The sequence below is a fragment of the Adiantum capillus-veneris genome, chromosome 7 (assembly GCF_014529385.1).
Source record: "Adiantum capillus-veneris isolate H3 chromosome 7, ASM1452938v2, whole genome shotgun sequence".
Lineage (NCBI taxonomy): Eukaryota > Viridiplantae > Streptophyta > Polypodiopsida > Polypodiales > Pteridaceae > Adiantum > Adiantum capillus-veneris.
Genome location: NC_140937.1, coordinates 94,374,338 through 94,389,248, shown reverse-complemented (window position 1 = coordinate 94,389,248; position 14,911 = coordinate 94,374,338). Strand labels below are relative to the sequence as shown.

Genomic DNA, 14,911 nt, shown 5'->3' with positions numbered 1-14,911 from the left:
TCCCCCCCCATAAAGAGATTATCTTTATTACTAAGGGAGAATCTTTACAAGCACAAGAACGGGGCAATAGCCCGTCCTCTATTCTTTCTTTTCTGCTTCTGACTGAGAGAGTGCGAAAGCTACTCTCTGAATACTTAGAGGATTTTCCCTGTGCTATGAGATTTTGGGAAGCTCTCGAAAATGAGAGTCTATCTTCCACAAAACTCAACGGAAGCTCTCGAAAATGAGAGTCTACCTTTCGCTAACTGAGTCCCTTTATGCATAATCTTTCTTGCAACAAAAAGAAGGGAGAAACACGCAAAATGCACGTACACATGCTTGCTGTAATTCTCTGCACATAACCTGAAAATATTACCTAAGCACCTTCCAAAGCCGAAATAGAGACCTTTTCCGCGATGGAATGGCACGAAACTTGGTGTACGCGTAGTGTAGGTAGAGAACAACTAAATTCTATATGTATTTTGCTGAAATTCAAACTAAAGGAGGTGATTAAGGGCTGAAAACAGAGAATTTACAGCCACCACACTCTACGAAGAGAGTCCCTGCTGCAACTTCTCGCGATGAAACCTCACCAAATTTAAGCATTGATTGTATCTTTCTTGGTCATCCGAAGATGGTTCCAAGCAGCTCGTACATCTCGTTCATATTCTTGCGTCAACCAAGAAGAAATAAAAAGCTTCTTAAATTTCAGCCATTTAACTGGCGCACTCTTGTTAAAAAGAAGCGTGGACCACCAAGTATGAGCATTCCCCTTAAGGTAAGAGGTAGCTCTCCGAATCTTGGAGTGCTCTGAATAGCGTCCTCCCGCGAAAGCGATGTCAAACTGCTGTATAAAAGACAAAGCCTTCGAAGCATCCGAGTATCCTGAAAAAGTATCAAACTTGATCGAGTGGCCACCTTCCTTAAACTCTCGGACTTTCTTGCTTTTATCTTCGAGAAAGTCATACTGGTTGGCTTTGTAAAAATTCTTCTTCTTCGCATAAAAGTTTCCGTCATCGGAATCTGAGCTGTCTGTAGACGAGTCCTCAGTAGACTTGTCAGTCTCTAGGTGAGATGTAGCCTTCTTTGCCTTTTTCTTGCCCTTTCCGAAGCTTTGTTTCTTGCTTCGCTTTTTACCTTTTCTGTCTTCTTTGCTCGAATCCGAGGAGCTAGAAGAACTATCAGAAGAAGAAGAAGAAGAAGAAGAAGAAGAACTGGGTACTCCTTCAAATCGAACACGCTTCTTCTGTTTCTTTGCCTTGTCAAATGTCGACCGACGACCCAAATATCCCGGGAAGTCAGTGCCTTTCTTCTGCTTTTTGCCGTGCTTTTTGCCTTTCTTTTGCACGTCGAAAAGATGAGCAATCCATGCAGCAACCACATTCTCCAGTTCCTTCTCCGTATATTTCTTGGAGGCAGAAGGTTTCTTGAGAGCGGGTTTCGGGAGTGGTGTTGTGGTTCTCTGCCACTCCATCTGAACCTCTTCCAAAGAGGTCTAGGTCACATATTTTGCCATCTTTGGGTCCTTGGCAAAATTGAGCATCATCTTTGTTGCATCGCCAATCAATTGACGACGCTCCATCTCTCTTTGCTCCGCCTGAGTAGGCCGAGGCGGGCCATACTCTCTGTCTGAATCTTCGTTGTGATCCCAGCCCGCATCTCTAGATGCAGAGGGAGTCGACTGATCATTGCCTGAAGCCATAGGTGCCGCGGAAAAAAAAATTCGGGGATCGGATTTCCCGTAGAAGAGAAATCAGCCGTGCTCTGATACCACTGTAATAGACTTGGACACTCCAAGTCAAAAATCAATCGCAACAGCACCAAATAACCACTTTAAAACAATTCACAGATCACAATAGATTTGCACTGGCCCGGCGGAGTTCCGTACCTAGAGATATTGGCCCCAAAGACTGGCGCCCCTTTCGGTATTTCTTTTTGTATTAATCAATTATCAAAGTACAAGAGAGCGGTTAGGGTTTCACTCTCAGACTCTGCGTCCAGATGCTCTGAGAAGTGAGGCCCTCACCACTAATTTAAAGGTTACAAGGGATGCCCAAAAGCAAAGCCCCAAAAGCTTTGAAAATCAAAAGCAGTAGTCCTCTCTCTCTCAAAATTCGCGTCGCTCATCATTTTCCCAAAAAAAATAAAAATAAAAAATTTTTTAATAAAAAAAATAGCCTCTGCGATTTTCGGAAATTAGGTTGTTTTGCAGGAATTTTAGGGTTTCTGGCAGAAATTAGGGTTTTTGCTGTCCGCCACGTCATCACTTTGTGACTCGACGGGATCCATGCCTCCTTCTAGGCGGATTGGTTGCATCGGGGAGCCAGGAGTATGTATCCACATGGCATCGTTTCCCCAATCATGAAGTGCTTTAGTGTGTCGCAGCCATGGTCTGCCGATGAGCAAGGGAAATCGGCCCTCAACCTGGGGAAGACGAATCACAACAAAATCCAAGTTAAAAGTAAAGTCTTGTACCTGCAGAGGCACATTGTCCACTATGCCCACTGGGTAAACTGTCCGTTGGTCGGCCAATGTAACTGTGAAGGGAGCAGGGCGAGTAGGTTGTAGACCTAGAGCTAACATAGTGAACTCGGGCATCAGGTTGATGCCAGATCCACCATCCACTATCACTCTCGAGAATTGCCGACCCAAAATGGACACTGTTAGGTGAGGGCTTCTATAATTAGTGAGTGGAGTAGCGGGATTGGATATCATATAGGACTTTGACGGTCGCACTGAGAGGTGCCCGCCACTAGGACCTGCTCCAGGGTGGAGTGACTGAATAACTACAAGGGTGTCACTTCTGAAACTCGCATCTAGCCGCAACATGTCATAGAGGGACACTTGTTGGAAAGTGTTCTTCAAGACTATCTCTGCTGTAAGCTTTTCTTGTTCTACCAGTGGTTTCTCTGGTACCTTGATCTTCTGTAGATCTGAAACTGCTTCCAAGAAAGCTTCATCAATATTAGAGAGCAAAGATTTGGATTCCTTCATGGCACTGGGGGATGGCTTTCTTAACAGCTGAAGGCAGGGTATCCACTGGTGTGAGAATGTGTGGGGGAGTTGAACTTGCTGGAATGCTAAGACCAAGAGCGGCTCTCTGGGCCCAGGTGAGGACGCCAAATGGCTCCTCTACCAACTGCGGCGGCTTATTTTGAGGGGTAACCACGTGGGTAGAAGGGGGCGGTTGAGAAACGGTGCCAACTGCTATCAAATTGAGCTTGGGAAAGGCAAACTCATTCTGGATTTGACTTGGGTTCGAAGCCGTGGATGCAAGAATTTTAGGGCAATCCTTACTGTAGTGATCCTTCGTTTCGGGGCAATGATGGCAGGGAGGGGACCCTTCGGGCAGAGGGAATTTGCTTTGGTAACGACCATATTCCCCACATTTGTGGCACAAAATGGGCCGATTCAATGGGCGAGTCGAAGGGCGAGGTGGTCCTTGCTCTTGGTGCATGGAGTCGGAGGTGGAGGCATAGAAGTTTTGAGGTGATGAGGGAGCATGGGTATGATAAAAGCTCTGAGACGGAAAAGTACTTTGCATACCTTGCATAGGAGGTGTTGTCAGCAGAGGTGGCATCGAGTTTTGATGGCCATAGGGTGACACCATGTTGGATGCAGGTGCTAGCCCTTGCTGGAGAGAAGGACCTAGAATTTGTTGTATTTGCCGTAATCCCTTGATATAGTAGCTATCCTTGTCTTCATGCCAGATTTTTCGCAGAAGTGGCAATAAGCCCGAAGGGGACAGTCTTGTGGAGGATGTGCTGGAGAGCGACAAGAGTTGCACCATACCATAGCTTTAGTCTCCTGTTGAGACCGAAGCTCTTCTAGCTTTCTCTTGATTTGATCCAAAGCCTCAAGATGTGGTGGTTTCTCTTGTCTAAGAGAGATTGATTTCTCTTCTTGGAGAGCGCGTTGTAGTTTTAGGGCTTCAAGTTCTCTGTGCAAAGAAGTCAATGGATCAGCAGGACTTTCCGAAAACACAGAGGGAGTCTCTATGTGAGGGGAGTTGGTGAACAGCTTCCTAGCCCCTCTATCCTAGTAGTAGTTGCGATGAACTCCTCTAGAGTGGCGTCGGGTCGGAGACTCTCTCGGAGTTTTTGCTGAGAAGTTTTGGGAAGCGCCTTCTCTACCCACTTCTTAACCATAAATTCACCAGGTTGCTGGGGAAGCTTGGCAACCAGAGACTTGGTTTTAGTCATAAGTTCTGCAAAAGTCTCCTCGGGTTGGAGCACCATGTTGGCCAACTCATCCAAAACCTTCTCCTGGTAGTCACCTGGTCTGAATGCTGCACAAAACTGTTGTCTTAAGGCTGCCTAAGTTGCAAAATGGTTCTCTGCAAACTGGCTGTACCATTTGTCTGCTAAGCCATCCAAGGTAGATGGAAAGAGTACCAAATAAGCATCCTCTCTATTAAGACCACGACCCCTACAGAGAGATACAAACCTCCTTGCATGGTCGTCAGCATCTTCTGAAGAGAGTCCTTTGAAGGTAGGGAACTTGATGTTCACCTTGGCCAAAACACTTGCCAAAGCCTCCAAGGCCCCTTGCTCAGGAGCTCGTTGCTCAATAGCTTGCTGTAGCAGAATAGGAGAGAGCTTTATTGGAGAAGGTGATTTGGAAGATGTGGAACCAGATGGAGGAATGGGTGATGTCGTATGTGGAGGTATGGGTGATGAGGTTGATGGACTTCTAATAGGTACCAAGGGTTGTCTTCTGTTGTAGTACTTCAGAGGACTCAATCGTGCGCTTTGAGGCTCGACTGACCGCCTTGTATGTGTCATGCAGCGACCACCAATCCAACCAAGCTTTGGGCAAGAAAACCTTGAACTGGTTGAAGACTGGTCTAGACTCTACTAGACCAGGCAAGTGACTAGATCCAGGCTAGACCAGGTTCGAGGAGGACTAGACCAGGGTCGAGGAGGACTAGACCAGGGATGAGGGCTGGTTGGACCAGGGCGAGAGATGACTAGGGCGAGAGAGGACTAGACTAGTTGGACCAGGGCGAGAGGAGAACAGTGCAAGGCAAGGTAGGCGAAGCTAGATAGACTCAACTAGCTTCAAGATTTGTACCTCACAGAGAGTGAGACTTCAGTTGAGGTCCCACCGTGATCGCCAAAATGAGAGCACTTGTAGCGTGGATAGTGTGCCGTGCTCTCTATAGTGGGTGCTTCTCAATGCAATGTGCGTAACAATCTCACTCAAACAGACTGAAAACAAGGAACAAATAGACAACAACTGAGCTCACAGAGACACAATAGCAGACCACAACATATGACTTGACTATCTCAAAGAACTGATACAGACTTTGGCGCGGCAGCACACTCAGCTCCAGCCCAGGACTCACAGGTACAATGGGGTGTCGAGGCTCAGGTGTGCAGGGATGGTGAAGTAGTGCTGTGTGTATAGACTCGCTACTCTAGACAACGACATTGGACCATATATCTAGAAGATGATCCAACTGTTGGGTTGCAACGGCTATGGAGGATGCAAGCGGTGAGGATCCATGGCTAGAGGTGCAGCGTGCAGAGGAAGAAGAAGAACGAGATGAGAAGAGAGATCTCGACACACAAGTAAAAATGCTATTTTTAATTGATCTATAGCCTTACATATAAAGGGTAGCCTTGCCATGCATAACTTGGAGTCCAAGTGAAGTCACCTGCATGCTCCATAAAGGGAATTTCCTATAGGCTAGACACTCAAGATAACTGACCGAGGGCTTGAACCCAACAATCCCCCCCTCAAGCCCGAACTGGACAAGCAACTCATGATACCTCGAGTTTTTGGTGTACTCGTCAACCGTGAGTTTTAGGTTTTCTCACAACCAAAGGATTTCTGGTGTATCCATAACCCTGGTGCTAGATCAGTAACCCCCCCTTGAACAGATAGGGTGTAGGTCAAAAAAAGTTAGCTACCAAAAATGGAGTTTTTGGTTCACTACCAAACCTTGGGTTTAAGGTGTACCCAGTAACCTCATGAGAAGTGAAAAAACGGGCTGAGAACTGAGAAAAATGGGAGGTCTTACCACTCATGTGTGGCAGTGTCTAGAACCCGTACAATTTTGACATGATGACAACTGACAAGCATGACAATCACTGGCAACAAATAGTGTAAAAGAGACTATGACTGAAAATATGTCATTGTGTAGACAACATAACAATAACAAATCTAGGACACTAAACAAGGATGAATCCGTATACCACGTTCTTGATTCAAGTCTTGGTGCATGACAACTGGTACTTCATGGCTCCAAAATATCCTCTTCTTCATGTCTCTCGAGGACAACTCATATGTAAACCATTGAATTGCTAGAAGAACCTTCAGCACATATATGGTATGTTGTTTGTGCCAATTTTTGAATTTCTGCCGAACATTTCGAATCCCCCAATCCTCCTTTGCATCCATGCTATAACAAAGTTTTGAGATGCCATAGGGAACTGGCACCACTTGTGAGGTGGTACACATATGCATCTTGAGATGTTGTGAAAATTGCCCAAAAAATGTTCCTTTACTGCTTGCCTTTTGAGATGCAAGGATCTCACCGCCTTGTAGAACTGCTGCAAGAAGCACAGCGTTTTGAGATGCTTGCGAAACTGTGGAGTATTGCTGCCTTCTACAGTGGCGTTTTGAGATGCTATTTTCGCTGACAAGTTGAGCTTGCGACCTGGCCTAACCCCCCAGATGCAGCGTTTTGATATGCTGTTGGAGGCACCGCCTAGGGTTGTCTCTGACACTGCGTACTGCTCCAACAATGGCGTGCTAAGTTGTCACTGCAAGTGCCGAGTTCTCTTGCATTTTGAGATGCCCGCAGAAGCGCCTACCTGTGATGAGGTCCACCTTGCCTAGGGCAGCCACTGCAGCACTGAGCGTCTTGATATGCTACGCCTTTCCTTGCCCGCCTGAGAGCCTGATGCTTTGATACCAGTTGTTGGGTTGCAACGGCTATGGAGGATGCAAGCGGTGAGGATCCATGGCTAGAGGTGCAGCGTGCAGAGGAAGAAGAAGAACGAGATGAGAAGAGAGATCTCGACACACAAGTAAAAATGCTATTTTTAATTGATCTATAGCCTTACATATAAAGGGTAGCCTTGCCATGCATAACTTGGAGTCCAAGTGAAGTCACCTGCATGCTCCATAAAGGGAATTTCCCATAGGCTAGACACTCAAGATAACTGACCGAGGGCTTGAACCCAACACCAACTGCCCATATAAATGTCAGCCACCTAAGCCAGTCTCCAAAGTGAGTGGTGGTGGTGACCTGGCCACGATGTCCACTAGACCACCGTCCGTATCCTGCCACGTGTCCCTGCCCAGCCCAGAGAGTCCGTCCAGTGTGAACTAGACCAGACCAACTGTACTAACTGAGTGTCCTGTGAAAGTGACACTGTAGCCTACTACACTGCCATCTTCTTTCGACACTTCAGTGGTCGATCAGGAAAAACCACTCAAACGAAAGCCTTCGGAACTCAAATTTTCTCACCCAGAGCATGGCTCAAGACTAGACAGAAAGTACCTTGGCGTGAGCAACAAAAGTCTCAGCATGAATATTCTTGGAATGTTACAGTTCTAGGCAACCAACTTCTTATTGGAATCATCAACAACAAAAGCAGCAACATGAAGCTTCCAAAGGATCATCAACGATATCAAAATGGGCTTACTTAGTGGCACATATATCCGACCCTATCAAGTACTCGATCATGAATGCCGCGACGCTGGACAAGTTCCCCCTCGCGAGCCATGCCCTACATTTAAGTCTTTCTTGTCTGATGGTGGTAAAGTTGAAGATTTATTGATCCTTTCGTTGTGCAAGAGGATCCTTCAGAGGTCTAAGATGCAACAACTTCCTCAACCTCCCCCTTGTCAATTGGAAGCCTTAATAACTGCTGAGAAAGCTGAAGATTCAAAAGATTCTAATTCTTGTGTGATAACAGACAAGCACATAACCCCTTCTATGGCGGTGATCCAGGCAGAGAAAGTCGCCTCATCACCGCCCTTACAGAATAAAGTCTTTGTTTCTGAACTGATACCAAATGCAGTGGTGAATGATAATTTTTCAAACTTGAAGACACCAGTTCTTACGTTCAACGGTTTAAAGGATAAATCAGATGCAGACTCTTGCAACATGACTTAGTCGCTGCAATTGAATCTTTGGACTCAACTTGTTCCACAGATAAACCTTTACATATGGATATACCTCCAAACACTACACTGTTTCAGTCTACGACATCCCTTCAAGAGGATTTTACTGTTCCAAACAAACCAATGGAATACCTTACAGATTCCCAACCAGTGGTCTTCACTCAACAGATAACTTAAGTCAATTTACCAATGGTTTCACTTGAAGCAGATAAAGATTCAATCTTTTCTTGGACAAAGCTCGAAGTTACAAATGACTTTGACAAAGGCACTTATCAAGTTGCAGATATGATCAATTTTCAGTTTGGCAAAATAGTCATAATCAATAACAGTGCCATGACATGGGACTTAACAGAAAGAGCTTTGGATGCAAAAGCACTACAAAAAATACATTTCTTCTCTCGGAGTTTTCTTTAACTACCTTGGGTTTCATTTTAAATGGGAGGGAATGTCACGATTGTGACTATGTTGCAGTATTACATGTATTCCGAGTTGTAGATACACAAAGTGCCATGCCAAGGAGAACCCCTGTGCTTGGATGGTCACGACCCTTCGCTCAAGAGACGCGCCTCTTCGCCAAAAGCCACTCCTTCGACGGCTGGTCATACCCCTTCGCTCTACGGTTGCGACTCTTCGTCCAATGGTTGCAGCTCTTTGCCGAAAGGATGTGTCTTTACGTCTAAAGTTGCTTCTCTTCACTATGAAACATGTCTTTTCATTTGTGTCTCTTCGTCTCCTATATAAGGAGCCTATTGTACTCAATTTTCAACAAATCATTCAATCAATCAAACACACAATCAGTTTCTTGAGTCTCATTTTGATCTTAAGTATGAAGTTGAAGTCTTAGTTATAGGACTAGCACCACTAATCCTCCATCACGGAGGTCCGTACGGTCTACTGTCACAAAAATACGGAAGCGTAAATTGACTTTTAATTGCACTTCAAATACTCGAGAGAATTGGTTGGAGAGAGAGAGAGAGAGAGAGAGAGAGAGAGAGAGAGAGAGAGAGAGAGAGAGAGAGAGAGAGAGCTTGACACTTTATTGGGGACCAAAAGATGAGTTGGTCTCCCCCCGTAAAGAGATTATCGTTATTACCAAGGGAGAATCTTTACAAGCACAGGAACGGGGCAAACGTCCGTCCTCTATTTTTTCCTTTCTTCCGTTCTGACTACTGACTAAGAGATCGTTTCTACTCTCTTTCTGCTAAGAGGACTTCCCCTCTTCTGCAAGCTTTGTTGGACGCTCTTACGAGGAGAGCCTATCTTCTAAAAAGCTTGTCGGAAGCTCTCACAATGGAGAGTCTATCTTCCGCTATGTGTGGCCCTTCATGCGCAATCATTCATGCATCGAACTCAAGAGAGAAACAAGCAAAATGCACACAACATGCTTGCTGTAATTTTCTGCACATAACCTGAAATTCTTACATATGCGCACTCCTATGCCGAAACCAAGGCCTTTGCGATGGAATTGCACCAAAACTTGCGAAGGCGTAGAAGAAGAAGAGTGGAGTGAAATTCTATGAGTGCTCCGCTGAAAACAATCCTAATCGAGGTGATTAGGGGTTGAAAACTAAGAATTTGCAGCAGCCAAGCGCGAGAGGAAGAGAGTTTTCTACTTGTTTTCGCAATGACTCTTCCCACATAGCAACCTATGATCAAGAAAAACCTTGTTCTAGGTGATGGGAGCTCCAGGACTCCACATACACCACAAGGCTGATTCTCAAGCTTCAATGGAGATCTCTGGTGCGTAGAGCACGCTCACTTTAGAGGAGGTAGATGCACTGCCAACCTGTGAAGAGGGGGAGAGGGTGCTCTTATAAAGCCAACCAGAGAGGGACGCTAGGAGATGAGGGAGGGTGAGGGTGAGAGTGAGAGTCACTTCTCATGGGTAAGTGTGCCACTTGGCACACTTACTTTATAACTTAAAAACACTTTAAAAGTTCTTAGGCTATTAATGAAATGTGCAATTTAACTCACAACTGCACACACGAATGCTACTTATGAAAACGTTAGTTGCTCCCCGATACAATGTCGTACCGGCACTGCTCCGACATTACCTGTTCGCACTTGTTCGGCCATTTGGTCCAGCACAAGCAATTAAAATTAGTTTAATTGACTTATCCTAATGCCTTAAAAATAATCCAGGCCTCAAGATTACTGTTCCAAGGACCCTATCTCATTCCTGTGCTCGCTTTGACGCGCGTAATTTTTTGACCTTGAAATCTGAGGATATTGTCTACCCCTTATTGAAGACCAGATTTCCCAATCACTAGGGCTTCAAGGTATTTTCTGCTAGGGTCTCCTTGAGGCACTTTGGCCCAAAAGTTTGGATGCACCTGAGGCCCTAGAACTGCTAGTTCTAATCTGATGTGCGCACAATTAATTAGATAACTATTTTCTCGTAAAGAATTTAATTATTTACAAAGTCTGGCATTGTTACATCTACCACGTCAGCAACGCAATTCGCGGGTTTTGTATAGCTACCACGTCATCAACCCTTTACGCTTCGTTTAGCCTTTTGTCCCTTGGGCTCCATCGGACAGGATCACATAAGTTGGTATAACTTATAAAAATTGGTGTCCTTTCATTTCTGCCTCTTGGATTGATTATGCAAGTTGATACAACTTCGTCTGCATCTTTCAGTAGGGTTTCGATCTCTCTGTCCGGAGTTTGTTCTTGAGGTCATGCCACATCATCAATTTGTGATAGAGCCCTTAAGGGCTCATATTTAAAGGCCCTTGGCCTAGAAGCATGTTCTATGGAAAGCTTGCCCTCAAAAGTCCACAAGGCTGTTTTTTGCGTTTTGCGGACCATGTGTACGGCTCCATAAATCGTGCTGGTACGTACAACAAGCCACGTCAACACCTTTTTTGGGTTTTGTTCCTCCGTTGATTCTTCAAAGTTTGGGTCTTTAATGTTCTAACCCCCCTTGGGGATTGCCACATCACCAACTTGTGACATACCCCATTCTAAAAGGAGAGTAATTGTCCGCAATTAGACCTGCAAAAGTCAATCCAATTCTTTAGCAAACATTGCCTTTATGCATACATACCAATGTCCATCATCAACAGACATCAAATTATACAATTCCACAATGAGATTTTTATCCAGTCATCTGATCCTCATCGGAGCTCTTAATATTCCGACGTAGCCATGTTAGCCATCACACTCAGACCACGCTGGTCCTGTCAAGGGCTGTCTCACTGCACGTACCTAGGCAATCTCGCCAAATTGAAACTCTTGATGCGCTAGATTCATATGCTGCACAAAATGCTTTACAGATGACACAGAGTTCAAATAATATAAAAACAAGTTACAACCAAACGCTCCCTAGACCAGAGCCTGCATTGTTCAAATGTTTCCATCTACAACTAAACGCTCCTCAAACTTTAGCTTGCGTCGTTTAGAGGTCCCAAGTACAAGTAGATGCCTCCAAGACACAATCTTTGCCATCCAGAGGTTATCAAACGACATTGAAACCAAAATTTAAAAAATTCAATCAGTAAAAAGCACCCAAAACTTAATTTTGGCACATGCTGCAAAAACCCTAATTTGATGTTGAAAACCCTAATTTTTTGAAATTGTCGGAATCAAAGCTATTCGCGTCAATGCATAGGGCTCGTGTAGAGGATCAACTTTGTCTTCTACCTCATATCCAAATTCTCATCGTCGACAATATTTTTAGAGGTCTCTACAACACAAAAAAGACCTACCATTATATTCAAAGAGAATATCATGCATTGTATAATCTACAGACAATGAAGTTGGATAGCTTAAACATAGCTTATTGTCATTTATATAGATGGAGATATGTGGTTTTCAGTGAGGTTGATGCACTATCCGATGGTGTATACACCTCCACCTCATAATGATTCTTCACCCCTCTCTCGTGAAGAATCACCCACGGTTCATCGAGGGTGATGAACTGCCCGATGTTGTATACATCTCCACCTCATATGATTCTTCACCCCTCTCTCGTGAAAAATCACCCACGGTTCATCTCTCTCCCAACTACACATGGAGGTGACATTTAGCAGAGACTATTTTTCATAGGATTACCAGGACATTGTTTTGTATGTGGAAGAGTAGGGCGTATGGTGTCTGGGGTACACTAGGAGGATAGAGTGGCCAAGAGGAGAGACAATATACAGTGACTCGGGAGAGAGACAGAGGTATCATCAGGTATAAGGAGATCAAAGGCTGAGAGAGCTAGGAGAAGAGAAGCAAAGAAGAGAAGAAGGTGACAGAGGTAGATAGAGGCTCTTTCAGCTAGACAAGTTTATAGTCATAGGGATCCACCATAGGATCCACCTCTTCTAGCTTCCTCTTCTTCAGCATATATATTTTTCTCTTCGCTCGATAAGGTTCTTGGGATTCTGTTGTACCTTCATGTAGCTCAGAAAGAGATGATGTAAGATGATGTTCGTTTCACTGTGCTCATGACATAGTATGAGGAGAGCTTCCCTCCTCCTGGATCAGTAAAAAATGTAGATGTTTAGAAGATTTGAGAGACTTTTTTTAAAAACCAAGAGGTACTCATGGTTACTTTTGTTGTACATTTTTTGGACACTTTGAGGATCACACCTTTGTGGTGATCAACTTCATTCATCTATCTTGAGGCTGTACCCTTGAGATGTTTATCTGAATAAGAAGATTTTTCCTTGGGGTGAGAGAGAGAGAGAGAGAGAGAGAGAGAGAGAGAGAGAGAGATTGCTAATGATGTCAATTGTTTCAGGCACTGAGAAAGTCAAAGCTTGCAGAATTGATCGAGAAGCTGCCCCGCCAGTTGGAAACCCCAGGTTTGTTTCCATGTTTGTTGTGTAAAACTTGAAGCCATTCCTGGCCTTCAAGGTTCAGGGAAGACTGCCATTTTGGAGTCACGGTAGAAACAAATGACTGTTGAGTGCCAAGTTCCAACATTGACGGAAGTGGATTCGACTCTCAGCCAGTCCAAGAACATGAATAATGGCATTTTTGTATGAATAAATGTTGGTTAAGATATGCAGTGAAGGACCAAGGGGAGAACTGGAGCGCGGGGCAGAGGCAGTTGTTCTGTCTGGGGCGGGTGCTGTTGAAGCGGAGCCAGGTGTTGGTGTTGGATGAGGCCACTGCTTCCATTGACTCTGCCACCAATGCTTTCTTGCAAAGGGTCATTCGAGACGAATTTTCGGCGTGCACTGTCATTACTGTTGCCCACCGCATTCCTACCGTCATTGACAGTGACAGGGTTCTCGCGCTTCGGGATGGTAACTGCACGTTAAGCAAGCACCCATGCAACATTGTTTCTCAAAAGTTCAAGATAACAGATCATGCACGTGACATCTTTTGTGTGAGATATATAAATGAAGATATCTGTATGCAGGTGTGGCAGTGGAGTATGACTCTCCAAAGAAGCTGATAGAGCAAAAGACTTCCTTGTTTGCACTTTTGGTGGCAGAATACTGGGCGCAAGCTGGTGGAAACATATGAAGAACCATAACATCTTACCTTGAGCCAACTTTACCTCCTTAAGAAAATCCTTCAGGAAATCTCTCTATCCCTCTCATATCTTTGAGGTCCCTTGGATTTGTTGCTACGACGCTATGAATTTTAGGAAATCCCTTAGTATTCAAAAAACCTCTCTCTCTCTCTCTCTCTCTCTCAGATCTTTGAGGTCCCTTGGGTTTGTTTCTACGACGCTAAAAATCTCCCTCTTATGCATGTGCGCATGCATTCTCGCACTCGCACTCCGACACATTGGGAGATGGCTTTAGGAACCCTAGTTACCCCACTTATGCTTTGCATGGATTGCCTAACAGCCAATAAAGAAAATCCAATTTAGGTAGCCATATGGCATATTTGTAAGTGACTATCCAAGACACAGCAAAGTAAAGGTACTTTGTGTGTCTATGAAACAAGCGATAATAATCATGGACAAAATGAAAGATATACTCCCTTTCTTAACACGTTTTTTTTTTGGTAATTGACAAAAAAATCCTTCTCAACTTTTTGCTAGGAGCACACTACACTGGCTAGATCATTGTGCAATGCATCCACCGAATTAGGTTGTGGTTGCCCTACCTCCTCAAATATGCAGTCAAATCTTGTGACACCTACCACATATGCGCCCTCGAACCTACCCGCCAAGTCAAATCTTGTGACACCTACCACATCTGTAGTCAAATCTAGATTTCCATTGCGTGGCTTCCTTTTGAAAAATGGAATATCGACTTCGTTGCCCCAGCCCACCCACATGTCAGCTTGATGACAAGAAAATATATACTAGTCACCACGGACTATTTGTATGAAACTGTCTTTTGCAGATTTGGTTATTTCTTTAAGATCATCAATGACCAGGGCTCCTCCCACTTCGTCAATCCACTATTAGTAATCATATTTGACAGGTACAAAAATCTTGAAGTACAAGTTTTGTTCCTACTACCCAAATGGGCGGGTGAGAAGCACAAATAAGGTCTTGAATTAGCTCCGTAAGAAAGCTTTCCATCTACTTGGCACGACATTGACCTATAGAATGGCCTTCAAAATACCCCTTTTCATCTGGTTTATGGGTTGGAATCTATGGCTCACTTTGTGCTTCACATTGGTTCCTCGAGGGTGAACTCACTTAAGAGTTGCCTCTTCATCTTAATGACCCTGTGGCATATAGTGTCCAGGCTACCAGCAGCACAAGCTTTGACAGTGGAACGACGTGTAGTGTCCAGGCTCGACCCCTATATCCGTCATTCCCCATCCCTTTCTAGCTTGTTGAAATCACCTATCCAACATTCTCTATGTTCACTCTCTATTGCCCAATCTC

General features: G+C 44.6%; 1 pseudogene across 1 annotated transcript in view; it reads left to right on the top strand.

Annotated features, from left to right (window-relative positions):
- LOC147454241 (ABC transporter C family member 8-like) overlaps window positions 1–14,058 on the top strand; it is a 42,609-nt pseudogene extending 28,551 nt beyond the window's left edge. The window contains exons 9-11 of the transcript XR_015188616.1: window positions 12,851–12,914; window positions 13,122–13,361; window positions 13,478–14,058. The product of XR_015188616.1 is annotated as an ABC transporter C family member 8-like (transcript). The remainder of the gene's footprint in view (window positions 1–12,850; window positions 12,915–13,121; window positions 13,362–13,477) is intronic.
- The last annotated feature ends 853 nt before the right edge of the window (window positions 14,059–14,911 follow it).